Here is a 13,843-nt window from a genome sequence, read left to right as displayed (position 1 = left end):
TTATTTCCTAAATAAGACTGAAAAGAAAATAGGTTAAGAATAAGATTTTTAAAGTATAGCATTAATCAAATAGCGTGACATTTCCTTAAAATTATTTCCTTAAAAATAATGAAATTATAAATTGTATGTGTTGGTTGGTTTAGTTTCCTTCTAAATTTTTTCTTGGTATCAGACTAGAAATGTATTGGCTTTCATATGAAAAATTAGTATTTTCACAAATGAAGTCGTTCCAGGAGATGCCATTCTCAACCAAAATTATGTTTACCATTTCCAGGGCTGAAGGTAGAAGAGGGCTTTACAGAACCAACTTTTCCAACCCAGTACTAGTACAGAATAGACTAGACTAGACTATTTCAGTTGGAAGGGCGCTACAATGATCATCTAGTCCAACTGCCTGATCAATTCAGGGCTGACCAAGTTAAAGCATGTTGTTAAAGGTCATTGTCCAAATGCCCCTTCAACACTGGCAGGCTTGGGGCATCGACCACTTCTATAGGAAGCCTGTTCCAGTGTTTGACCACCCTCTCAGTAAAGAAATGCTTCCTAATGTCCAGTCTAAACCTCACCTGGTGCAGCTTTGAACCATTCCCACGTGTCCTGTCACAGGATACCAGGGAGAAGTGATCAGCACCTCCCTCTCCACTTCCCCTCCTCAGGGAGCTGTAGAGAGTGATGAGGTCACCCCTCAGCCTTTTTTCTCCAGACTAGTCAAGCCCAAAGTCCCTAGCCGCTCCTCACAGGACGTTCCTTCCAGCCCTTTCACCAGCTTTGTTGCTGTCCTCTGGACGCATTCAAGGACCTTCACATCCTTCTTAAACTGTGGGGCCCAGAACTGCACACAGTACCCCAGGTGAGGCTGCACCATTACTGAATACAGCAGGATAATCACGTCTTTTGACTAGCTGGTTATATGTGTTTGATGCACCCCAGGATGCAGTTTGCCCTCCTGGCTGCCAGGACACACTGCTCACTCCTATTGTGTCTGCTGTCAACCAGTACCTCCAGATTCCTTTCTGCAGGGCTGATCTCCAGCTAATCCTGTCCCAATTTATATTTGTGCTCAGTGTTACTCCATCCTAGGTGCAGAATCCAGCATTTCAACGTGTTAAATTTCATCCCAGTAATCACAGCCCAATGCTCCAATCTACCTAGATCCCTCTGCAAGGCCTTTTGTCCCTCAGGAGAGTCAACAGCACCTCCCAGCTTGGTATCATCAGAAAACTCACTAATGGTGCATTCAACTCCTGCATCCAGATTGTTGATAAATATACTGAACAGAACTGGCCCTAGAATTGACCCCTGAGGAATACTGCTGGTGACCAGTCACCAGCCAAATGTCCCATTCACTATAACCCTTTGAGCTCTGCCCTTCAGCCAGTTCTTCACCCAGTGCACTGTGAACCTGCTCACCCCACAGACAACTCGTTCAGAGGATGCTGTGAGGGACAGTATCAAAAGCCTTACTAAAATCCAGAAAAACTACATCTATTGCTGTATTGGGTTTGTGTGGTGGGGTTTTGGTAACAGGGGAGGAGCTACAGAGGTGGGTCCTGTGAGAAGCCACTAGAAGCTTCCCTAGCTCCAAGTTGGACCTGCCTCTGGCCAAAGCCAAGCCAATCAGCAATGGTGGCTGAACCCCTGTGGTAATATATTTAAGAAAGGGAAAACCTGCAGTGGAGTGAGATGTGAGAGAACCAACCCTGCAGACACCAAGGTCAATGAAGGGAGGAGGAGGAGGTGCTGCAGGTGCCAGAGCAGAGATTCCCCTGCAGCCCATGGTGCAGCCCATGGTGAGGCAGGCTGGGCCCTGCAGCACATGGAGGGTAATGGGGGAGCAGAGATCCACCTGCAGCCTGTGCAGGACCCTACGCTGGACCACATGTATGTGCTCAAAGGAGGCTGTGACCCTATGGGAAGCCCACGCTGGATCAGCCTGTTTTCCGGTAGGACTGCACCCTGTGGAAGGGACTCATGCTGGAGCAATTCATGGAGGACTGTCTCCTGTTGGATGGTTCCCATGCTGGAGCAGGGGAAGAGTGTAAGGACACCCCTGCCCTGAGGTGGAAGAAGCGGCAAAGATGTCTGATGGACTGACTGCAACCCCCATTCCCTGTCGCTTTGCACCACTATGGGGGAAGACGTAGAGAAATCAGGAGTAAAGTTAAGCCCAGGAAGAAAGGAATGGTGGGGGAAAGGTAGTTTTAAGATTTAGTTTTATTTCTCATTATCTTACTCTGATTTGATTGGTAACAAATTAAACTGATGTTTTTTTTCCCCAAGACAAGTCTGGTTTGTCTGTGACCATAACTGGCAAGTGATCCTTCCCTGTCCTTTTCTCAACCCTCCAGCCTTTTGTTATATTTTTTCCTCCAAATGCCACTGTCAGAGAGGAGTGAGTAAGCAAACGCATGGTGTTTAGTTGCCAGCTGGACCTAAACCATAACAATCACCTTCCCTTCATCTACTAGGCGGGTGACCTTATCATAGAAGGATATTAAAATAGTTAAACAGGACTTGCCCTTTGTGAACCCATGTTGTCTGTGCCTGATGACTGCATTATTCTTTAAATGCCTTTCAATAGTATCCAATATAATCTTCTCCATAATTTTTAAAGGAAATGAGGTTAGACTAACATGGCTGTAATTTTCTGGGTCTTCCCTCATGCCCTTTTTGTGGATTGCAATAATACCAGCTAGCTTCTAGTCAGCAGGGACCTCCCCAGACTCCCAAGGCCTTTGGTACATGATGGAGAGGTGTCCTGCCATAACATCCATTAGCTTCTTCAGTAAACTGGGATGAATCCCATGAGGCCCCATGGACTTGTGAACATTCAGCTGATACAGCTGGTCCCTTACAATTTCAGTGTCCACAAATGGAAAGTCACTGTTCCCACAGGGGTCCTCTGACTCAGGGGACCAGGTAGCCCAAGGTTTATCAATTTTATTAAAGACTGAAGCAAAAAAAGCATTGAATGCCTCTGCTTTTTCTTCATCCCTATTAGTCAGATGACCATCTTCAACAAGTATTGGTCCAATATTTTCTTTAGACCTCCCCTTGCTATTAACGTACTTTAAAAAGTCCTTCTTGTTATCTGAAACAACACTTGCCACTTTCAATTCTAATTGAGCTTTGGCCTTTCAGGTCTTCTCCCTGCCTATACAAACCACAGCTCTGTACTCTTCCTGTGAAGCCTGACCTCACTTCCAGAGATCATACAATTTCTTTTTCCTCTTGAGCTCCATGAGGAGTTCCATGTTCAGCCAAATGTTCTTCTGCCCCACTTGCTTGATAAATGACACAGTGGAATTGCCTGCTCCTGTGCTTCCAAAAGGCAGTTCTTAAAGACCAGCACTTGTGGACTCCTAAGCCCTCAAAAGCAGATTCATGGGGTACTCTGCTAAATAGCTCCCTGAATAGCTTAAGGTTTGCTCTCCTGAAGTCCAGGGTAGCAACTCTGCTGTCGTTTTTTATCATTACACTGAAAAATGTTAAACTCAACCATTTCATGATCACTGTGGCCAAGACAGCCACTTACTATCACATCCCCCACGAGTCCCTCTCTAGTCACAAACAGCAAGTCTAGGAGGACATCTTTCCTAGTTGGCTCACTGAGTACCTGTGACAAAAAGTTATTTCCTACGAACTTCAAGAATTTCCAAGACTTGCTTATCACAACAGTATGATATTCCTCGTTGATGTCTGGGAAGTTGAAAGGACAAGGGCTACTGATCCTGAAATTTCTGCTAATTGTCTATAGAATAACTCATCAGTGCTTACATCCTGGCTGGGCAATTGGTACTAGACACCCACTACAAAATGTCGTTTGTTTTCCATCCCCCTAATCCTCACACAGAGGCTCTCAACCACATCATCACTAACTATAAGGGCTGTGCAATCAAAGATCTATTTTATGCATAGTCTCCACCTCGCCTGCCCTGCCTATCCCTCCTGAACAGCCTGTAGCCATCTATCCCAGAACTCCAATTGTGGGACTCATTCCACCAAGTCTCACTAATACTACTGATACTGTATCTCTGGGAGCTGAGCAACACTTCCAGTTCATCTTGTTTGTTTCTCATACTGCATGCGTTGGTGTACAAGCATTTCAGATATGCTCCTGAGCCCTCCATGCTCCCAGGAGCAGTGCAAATATTCCCACTAGCACTGCCACCCTCAGGCAATTCCATGCCAAACCTGGTTTACCTGCTGCAATCCTGTTGTTACTCCCTTCTGCCCATTGATTCCAGTTTAAAGCTCTCAGTCTGCCCTGCCAGTTTATGCCCAAAGACACATTCCCCAGTCAGGACAGGTGGATTCTGTCAGGCCCCAGCATACCTTGCCTCTCAAAGGGTCTTCCATGTTAAAAACCCAAAATTTTGGTGGAGACACTGGTCCTGGAGACAGGCATTGATATCCTGAGCTCACCTGTTTCTTCCAGATTCTCTCCCATTACCGGGACTACTGAGGAAAACACTACCTGTGCTCCTGAAATTTTTAGCATTCTTCCCAGGGCTCTGGAATCTCTTTTGATTGACTTCAGACTTTTTGGTGCAACATCATTTGTACCCATGTGAAAGACCAGGAATGGATAGCAGTCTGAAGGTTGTAGCAGGGTCTTCAGTCTTGTGGTCCCTAATTCTGACCCCAGGGAAGCGGCAAATTTCACTGGAAAGAGGGTTGTCCGGTCTGCAAATGCGTGCTTCCATTCTGCGCAGGAGGGAATCACCAATGACCATAACTTGCCACTGTTTCTTCTCGGTGCTGGTCTTAATGCAGGTTTTGGTGTGAGGGGTTGGTCTCTCTGATCCTGACAAGACTGCATACGCAGGTTCCTCCTCTGTCTCATTATGCACTTCATCTATCGTACCCAGGGCTTTGTCCCTGTTCTGTAAGGGCATCTTAGAGGGTAACTTAAGAGGGTAAGAAGGGGTTTCTCTTACCACTCCATGCTGTCCCCTCCTTATCCCTTATGATGCTGTCTTCCTCCTGGTACAAAGCAGATCCAGGACCTGCCTCCCTTGTAGCCATGCTGAGTGTGGCTCTACTGATCAGTCTCCCTCTCAGACACTCAGATACTCCTCAGAAGTTCCTCATCCTTAAAAATTTCTTAACTGCTGCTTTATGGAAATTTTCAGTTCTTTTGGACCACAATACTAATACAAATGGATGTACTGATGGGTCAGGAAATTACCTCATTCTCTAAAAACTGAAACTTATTTACTATCTATTGATGGTAAATGACAACATCTGCTATGCTATACAAGCAGTGTGCACTCTAAAGATCATAGAAACTGCATGAAGTAAACTGTCACTTCAAGCAATTTGCAAGATTAGAAGTGGCTGAAACACAGGATAACTAGTAAGTATGAGTCTTTCAGAAATGATAATTAAATACTGTAAGAGTAATTTTTTTTAATCCAGTAGTTATTAATACTAGAACCCCACCAATGTAATTCTTGTTTAAGAATAGAAACATTGCTGGGGCAGTTGCAATTCATTTATAGTAATTTAATGTGACTCATTTTGAGCAGTAAAATGAGCACATACTGATCCCTGAAGTAAAGCAACAAAGAAGCATGTGTTTCTCAGTTGCACACGTAAGATTTAAGGAACTAAGTTGTATATGTTGCTTAATACAGGTTGACTTTTAATATTGATGGTTGTGAAATACATTGGATTATATGTACTGTGAGCAGTTTAATTTGTTTTCTCCTATGTCAGTCTTTATTTATTGTCAATAATTTTTTTTTAACAATTTGCACCATTTTTAGCACCTTTACTGCAACTATACTTCATTTCCTAGTCACCTAACTTCAAGGGATAAAATTAAGGATACACTTAAATCTTTCTCTTAAAGTCACCGTTAGCTGCTGATCTCCTTCTACGGCAGGGTGACCTGCTTATTGGATGAAGGAAATGCTGTAGATGTTGTTTACCTTAACTTTAGCAAGGCCTTTGACACTGTTTCCCACTGCATTATCCTGGAGAAACTGGCTGCTCGTGGCTTGGATGGGCACATGCTTTGCTGGGTAAAAAACTGTCTGGCTGGCCGGGCCCAGAGAGTTGTGGTGAATGGAGTTAAATCCAGTTGGCGGCCGGTCACGAGTGGTGTCCCCCAGGGCTCGGTGTTGGGGCCACTCCTGTTTAACATCTTTATTGATGATCTGGACGAGGGGATCGAGTGCACCCTCAGTCAGTTTGCAGATGACCCCAGGTTGGGTGGGAGTGTTGATCTGCTCGAGGGCAGGGAGGCTCTGCAGAGAGACCTGGACAGGCTGGAGCCATGGGCTGAGGCCAACTGGAGGAGTTTCCATAAGGCCAAATGCCGGGGGCTGCCCTTGGGCCACAACCCCCAGCAGCGCTACAGTCTTGGGGAGGAGTGGCTGGAGAGCTGCCAGTCAGAGAGGGATCTGGGGGTGTTGATTGACAGCTGGCTGAACAGGAGCCAGCAGTGTGCCCAGGTGGCCAAGAAGGCCAATGGCATCCTGGCTTGTGTCAGCAATAGCGTGGCCAGCAGGGACAGGGAAGGGATCTGAGCCCTGTGCTCGGCACTGGTGAGGCCGCCCCTTGATTCCTGTGTTCAGTTTTGGCCCCTCACTACAAAAAGGATATTGAGTGACTCGGGCGTGTCCAGAGAAGGGCAACGGAGCTGGTGCAGGGTCTGGAGCACAGGTCGTACGGGGAGCGGCTGAGGGAACTGGGGGTGTTTAGTCTGGAGAAGAGGAGGCTGAGGGGACACCTCATCGCCCTCTACAGCTCCCTGAAAGGAGGGTGCAGAGAGCTGGGGATGAGCCTCTTTAAGCAAATAACAAGCGATAGAGCACGAGGGAATCGCCTCAAATTGTGCCAGGGAAGGTTTAGACTGTGTATTAGGAAGCATTTCTTTGCAGAAGGGGTTGTTAGGGGTTGGAATGGGCTGCCCAGGGCAGTGGTGGAGTCCCCATCCCTGGAGGTGTTTAAGAGTCGGGTTGACACAGCGCTGAGGGATCTGGTGTAGTTGGGAACTGTCAATGTTAGGTCAATGGTTGGACTACTTGATCTTCAAGGTCCTTTCCAACCTAGATGATTCTGTGATTCTGTGATATGGAGAGGCATGCAATTAAGCAGTTCTCATGCCATCCAAAGGAAAGCAGTAGTAACCCTCCTCTCTAGGGCGAATAGGCCTCATCTTCCCAGTTGCCTTCCAGCTCTCATACTCCTAGAGCAAACCCATGGGACCAAAGGAGAATTTGCCCACACATGTTTACATAAGTTAATGAGCAGCCCATGCTGTAGGCATGAATTCACTGATGGATGAGATAGCCATAAAACAGAGTCCAATCCTTCATGCTATCTTTGGCCCATACTTGATACTTTCTGAGAACAATGGGTAGAAACCCCCTCCTTAAAAAGGCAAAAATAGAGGGATTGTAAATTTTGCTGATGTACTGGTGGGTTCACAAATTGTTCATCCAGACCTTCTTCTCAAGCATTTGGCAAAGCAGGCCTCAAACTGTGACCAACACAAGTCACTCACACAAGCAGAAATATGCTAATAAGGTATGGAAACAAATACAAGATTCCTGTCAAAAATCAGTAATGGTGCCAAATTTCTTACTCACAGGATGACCTACAATAATATTTGATTACGATAGTATGACAGTATTCAAAATCAATATTGTCTTTGCTGCAAAGTTCTGATCAAAATGTTAATGCCTTTGTATGAATAAAGGCGAGGAAGTCTGCATTTCCTCCTATAGAGCTGAGGAGTCTGATACAGCTTTCTTTTGCTGAACAGAGGATAATCTACAGAAAAATGAACTGGAGAGAGTATCAAGGTTCATCACACAGTGTCTGGAGGAACTTCCAGTTGGCAATCACAATCATTAGGACGCTTATGAAGTCCAAAGGCAGCTGTTGCTGCAGTAGTGGTCACAAATCAAATCTCATTTTGTTGCAAAATCTGTGGGGAAGGCAAGTATAGGGAGCAGATTAACTGTGCAGTTCAGAGAGTAATGTATGACAAAGCTGTAACTGAGATGCAGACTTGTCATCGTCTTTGTTGGATCTTGCTGATGATGAAAGAGACAATCCTGCCCTTCCCATCTTCTCAGAGCATGAATTTCTATCCCAATCTTTTTGTCAACACTAGGAACTATGTAGTTATGTAGTAAGAGCACATTGTTTATCAGGCTGAAAACTAATACTTATCCTGTAGGTTAGTTTTCACCTACATCAGATGATCCCATACAATCTCACCACCCTCCTGTGGATAAGGAAAGGGTCCTTTCATGACCTTGTTTCAAGCTTTGACCCACTTAAACCACTGGAAAGGTGCATGCTGAGATTACATATAAAGCCCCAAGGTTTGGACGTAAAAGATACATCTGTGCTAAAATAATGGAGTAATTTGCCCTTAAGAATTATTTTACAGCTCTTGCTGAAACAAAAAACCCTGCAGAGTCTGTCTTACTGGTTTGAAAGAAAGACACATTCAGCTGATCTAATTTTCATTCAGAAAAAAATACATAAGATACACACAAGAAAGAATTATTGCATGAATAAATCATCTTCTTTGGTGTACATTCAGCTGAATCTGGATTTATTTGAAATCTAAGCATATCTGGTTAGGGAAATGTCTATGTTTTGGTCTTTTTTTTGGTCTGTTTTACAAGACAACAGATCTAAAAAAAGAGATTATTTCTAAATTGTCTTTATCTTTCCAATATATCTATCTATTGGCCTTATACCTAAGAACTGACTTAGACCCTATTAAAATTAAGAAAGGATACATACACGTTCCTCTGCATAACCAAGATTTTTCTGGATTGTAAAGTTTTCAAGAATTTATTTTATTACCTGCAAATTTTAAGTTAGATATACAAGCTGATGACTTAATGGTAGACAAAATCTGCTTTGAAGTGTTCACAGACAAAAAGAATGTTTCTTTGTTGAATTATTGGCAAAGAAATGGCTCATGTGAGCAAAAAACCCACTGAATTTTAAGAAATTATTCCTTCGGGGCGGGGTGGAGTGTGCATATTCTTTTATTCTCTTCACATTTAGAATAAGATGAAAATAAAATTCTAGCTCTATAAAGAGCTGTATGAAGATTAAAAGAACAAGCAGATAAATCACAGAATAATTTAGATTGAAAGGGATCTCTAGAGATCATATAGTCCAAGCCCTGCCTTGTTGAGTATCTCCAAGGATGGAGACCCCACAACCTCCCTGCGTAACCTTTCCCAGAGTTCAACCATGCTCATGGTGAGGATATTTTTCTTTCTATCTAATCTCTTTTTGCACCTTGTATCTGCAAGTCATTTCCTTTTTTGCTGAGTACATACAAGAAGAGTCTGTCTCTGTCCATCCTCTTCATACCCTTCCATTATGTAGGTGAAGACATTAATAAAATCCTCATTTAGTACTCTCCTCTTAAAACAAAATAATTTATTTCAGCCTCTCCTTGTAGACCACACTAGCCATAATTACAGGGGCCCCTGCCATACTCACTTCAGTATTTCCACATCCTTCTAGTACAGTGGGATCCAAATCAGACACAGATGTGTTATACTAAATAAATTGTGGAATATTTTTCAACTGTGCTTTTGAGACGTAGCTTTTCAGGGCACAATGAGCTTTTACATTTGCTTTATTAATTGTCACAGCACCACCTTATAGTAGATGGACAAATATTAATTGAAAGGTACACTTGAAAACACAAGCAACAACAAAACTGCTTTTGCAGTGACCAGTCACTAGGACAAACATAGAAACAGACTCAGCAGCCCCACTCTGCAGAGAACATCAAGTCAAAGGTAAAGAAACACTGAGTGCTTGTAGCACAGGGCTGCTGTGATATCTCCCAAGTGAAAATGTATCCTATAGTGCACAATCTAGAAATCTATGAAATGAGTCTTTGTGACCTGCAGGAGCATGGCATTTGCCAGCTGGGGAGTCCAGGACAAGAGAGGCTTCTCAGATACCTAAGCACTTGTCAATCTTCCATATTAGACACATCCCATTCACACATCCATGGGATAACTGCTTGCCTGCAGATTCTGGAAGCCAGGGAAAAAAGCAGCCCTATCTTCAGATGACTGTCTACCCCCTGAATTTAGATTTAAGGTAGTCCATTCACCAGCCCACCAATAAGCACAGAAGTGGACTAGGGAGCCTGGGAGTCAAACAACTCACTTCACTAGTAGGTATGGAGTCTGTTAGTAAAGCTGCTGGATTGCTTACAGCCAGGCAGGCATCTGTGACACCTGGCTGGGAACATGGAAGCCTTAACAAGTCAGGGCATTGACAACTTGGTATCTGCAAACCTGTAATAACAGAACTGTCAGGCTGTAGGACAGTTAGGCAATGTCATTCTCTACTAATGTAATCTTTGATGATCTGAACAGAAATGCAGCTTGTGCAGCCTATGGATACCAGCATGTCTCAGTGTCCTAAACATTGTGATCTAGTTGCAATTTTGTGTTTCTGCAGCTGTATCATTATCTTACACATTACTACATCACACACATCATTCACAGCATCATTAATAAAAGTAAAAAAAAAAAATATATTTTCCAGGGTAGGTACTTAAGCTTTTTGGAAAATAATAGGGTCATAAAGAGGTGTCCAGTTAGAAAGCACATCTGTAACATGCATCATAATATTCATTACAGGGTTTTTAGGAATATGGATTCATATTCCTAGAAATTTTCCTACTCAGGGAAAATAAATGGTGTGGTCTTGCATTTAGAAGTCAGCAAAATGAATAAACCACAGGAAGAAACTCTATAGGAAACCATGTTACAGTAGCGCCTCAATTCAGGAAACTCCTGGTCTTTGCTTCTTGAAAAATGAAGATTAAGGTAATATTTTGTCATTATACCTAGACATTATAAACTAATGGAGAAAAGTATGGAGTATACTCAACTTTTCTATCCATTGGTCACATTTTTCCCAGCAACAAATACTCATGGCTACAGTTTTAGCAGATTATACTCCAAGTAGATTAATGTAATTGCTAACATATAAAAGCTGCTGCTGTAAAATATATATATCTGTCTTTACCAGATGAAATTCTGTTCTCCAGAAAGCTGTCTACTCATCTCTTTACTTAGACTTGGAAAAAAAAGTGGGAAATTATAGAGAAACTTCTTTGTGGAAGACTTGTAGCTGATGTGCTCACAGCATCACTAATGCCAGATTACTGAAATAAATATTAAAGCCACACAACACACATTCCCAGTTTTACCACCTGGACCTTCCAGGGTGTTGAAGCTGCAAATATAAAGACCATGCAGATACTTCAAAGGTGAATGTGAAAAGAAGGAACATAACCTCCCCTCCTTTTCTACTGTTTTGGCTGTCAGCTTAGTTCTGCTATTGGCACAGCTGCATAGCCTTTGCTCAGATTTTTGAGGAAAACACTAAACTCAGAGGAAGAGCTATGAGGAAGTCCACAGCATAGAGCATGAAATGGTAGAGAGGTAAAATTGAAAATAAAGGTGAAGTCTGCTGAGATTGGGCCAGGCAGCAACTCAAGGATCAAGAGGAAGGACATCAGCATGGAAATAGTTACATCTCAAGGGAAAAAATGAGGTGGAAGATAGCAACATCAAACACCTGCCACAGGGAGCAGTGAAAGCTGACCCTTTTCCATCTGACTAGCAAGCTCTATAGGTGATTAACAAACTAATACTGATTTAGTAGGTCATTAATCCTGGGTATCTTTTGTGTGTGTTCACCACAAAGTAACCGTTTTACAGATAACTTCACATAGCAAAGGTGACTGAACAAAGTGGCCCAGGGAAGGAGGGAGTGAAACAGGTAATGGGAAGCCATTTTGGCAGCAAAGGCATGTAGCAACAAGGAAGCAACCTGCAGATGGAAAGAAGTCGTCAAGAAACAATGTTTACATGAACTGTGAGTGATAATGCAGTATAACAGAGCTTACATTTTGTTCAGAGCATGGCAGTTATGTCACAGAAAATCCTTTAAAATTGATGCCAAGGCCATGAAGAAAGTGAAGAAGATTAGGTGATCTCTATTATGATATATTCTGTCCTTAATCTTCCAACTCTAAAAATGTACATATTTAGATAATAGTCTTTGTTTTTAGGAACAGCAGAAGAGTAGGATTAAGTAGCAGTTCAGCAGATGGACAGTTTATTTTATCTACTTTGTTTGCACAGCACCTACATCAGGTGCATTTCTAGGCAAGTACGGTAGTGAAGAACAATGCAAAAAACCACCTTCCTATTTCCATCTCTACAGTCTAAACAGGGTATTCGAATGTTTTGGTGTTATTTAAAATGCGTGGAAAGGAAATTTTTGGCTAGGGCTCAACTTAGATGTCATAGCAATTCCCATAGCTACAACTAAAGACTTTAAAGCAACTTTTCTTGCCACTTGTGATACAGAATATGCAATAGTAGTCTTTATTTCCCAGTTACAAACGTTTCAGTGGCAAGAATAATCAAGAGATTGTGCCAAGTTTGATAATGTTTTCTATCACATGCTGACTTCACTATATGCATTCAAAGCTAGACTCATAGCTGTGAGCTGAAACCTGAACCTTAAATCTTAAAAACAGCAACTATGAGTAAAACCCTCTTGCTAAACTGCCTTTTTATTTTTATTTATTTTTTAAGAATTGTATTATACCTTTGTTTCTTTTCACAGGCTACTACTAATTAGATTTTTAAGAGGAAGATGTGATTGCCCTTGATCTTAATCTCTAAGCTGCTTTGGACCTACCTGGGAATCAAATGAGAAGGATCGAGCAAACGTTTAGTATTAAAACCCAGTGTGTGACAGGAACCTTTGATGAAAGGGATGGCCACATGCATCTGAAGTCTACAGTCCCCATAAGGGAAGAGCAAGCCATAGGAAGCAGCAGTCCTCACACAGTCTATAGTAGCAAAGACAACTGGAGCTTCATAGGGCTAGAAGTGAGTAAGATTGTAATTTGGTGAGGGTTATACAGGGTTTCTGTAGAGGTCCTGAGTCTCTGCCTAGAGGCCCAAACCTGTACAGACTCCTGCATGGTGCAGACAGCCTGACACACACCTCCCTCTCCTGCCCTGATGGCTATGTCACATTCAACTGCTTTTACTACTTCAAGACCTCTCTGAGCTGCCAGTCTTCTGTCAGGAGCTCTTCAGAGCAGCCAGGTCCCTGGGTGACACCGGGAAGGAGAAATCTCTGGGATGACTTGTAACTCCCCATCGCACATCACCCACCTACATCTGCAGGTGGCAGAGACCCCTTCAGGGTGCCAAAGAACAGTCCTGGCAGGTGCTTCTGAAAGCAGAAACCTCATTAGCCATGGCAAGTGGGACGGGGTAAATCTCAAATTGCTTGCCCAGCATAAGCGGTCTTCCACCACGCAGTGAAGCATTTGCTCCAGGACGTGAGGGCTGCTCCAAATCCCACCCTTAGTCATACTCCTGGTGGTCTGTGCTTACTCCCACTCCTATGGAGCTGCCCCTCATACCTCTACCCCACAAGCCTCTCTCCCACGCAACACTTTAACAGGCAAGACAGGAACCCACTGCTTCCTCCCAGACCTGAGCCACAGAAACGTACCTGCAGCTCCCTGAGCTCCTCCCACCACAAAGCGGGGGGGGCTGCTTACCCCTGGGCTAGGAGCCCCCCTCAGGGCTCGCAGCTGGGCTCAGGCCCGCTGGTGATGCCGCCAGGGCTCTAAGCGCAGCCCGGGCGGGGCATCAGCTGAGGAGACCCTTATCCTAACAGGGCCCGAGGGCGCAGGCCGAGGGGAGCCGCTTTCTCCTCTTGCCCTTTTATTCCCGCCCCGGCCCATCCGGAGCCTCGGGGGCTGCGAGGCCCTTCTCCGCCCCGGCCC

The sequence above is a fragment of the Athene cunicularia genome (genome assembly GCF_003259725.1).
Source record: "Athene cunicularia isolate RWA chromosome 2 unlocalized genomic scaffold, athCun1 chr2_part1, whole genome shotgun sequence".
NCBI lineage: Eukaryota > Metazoa > Chordata > Aves > Strigiformes > Strigidae > Athene > Athene cunicularia.
Note: the sequence above shows the minus strand (reverse complement) of the source record.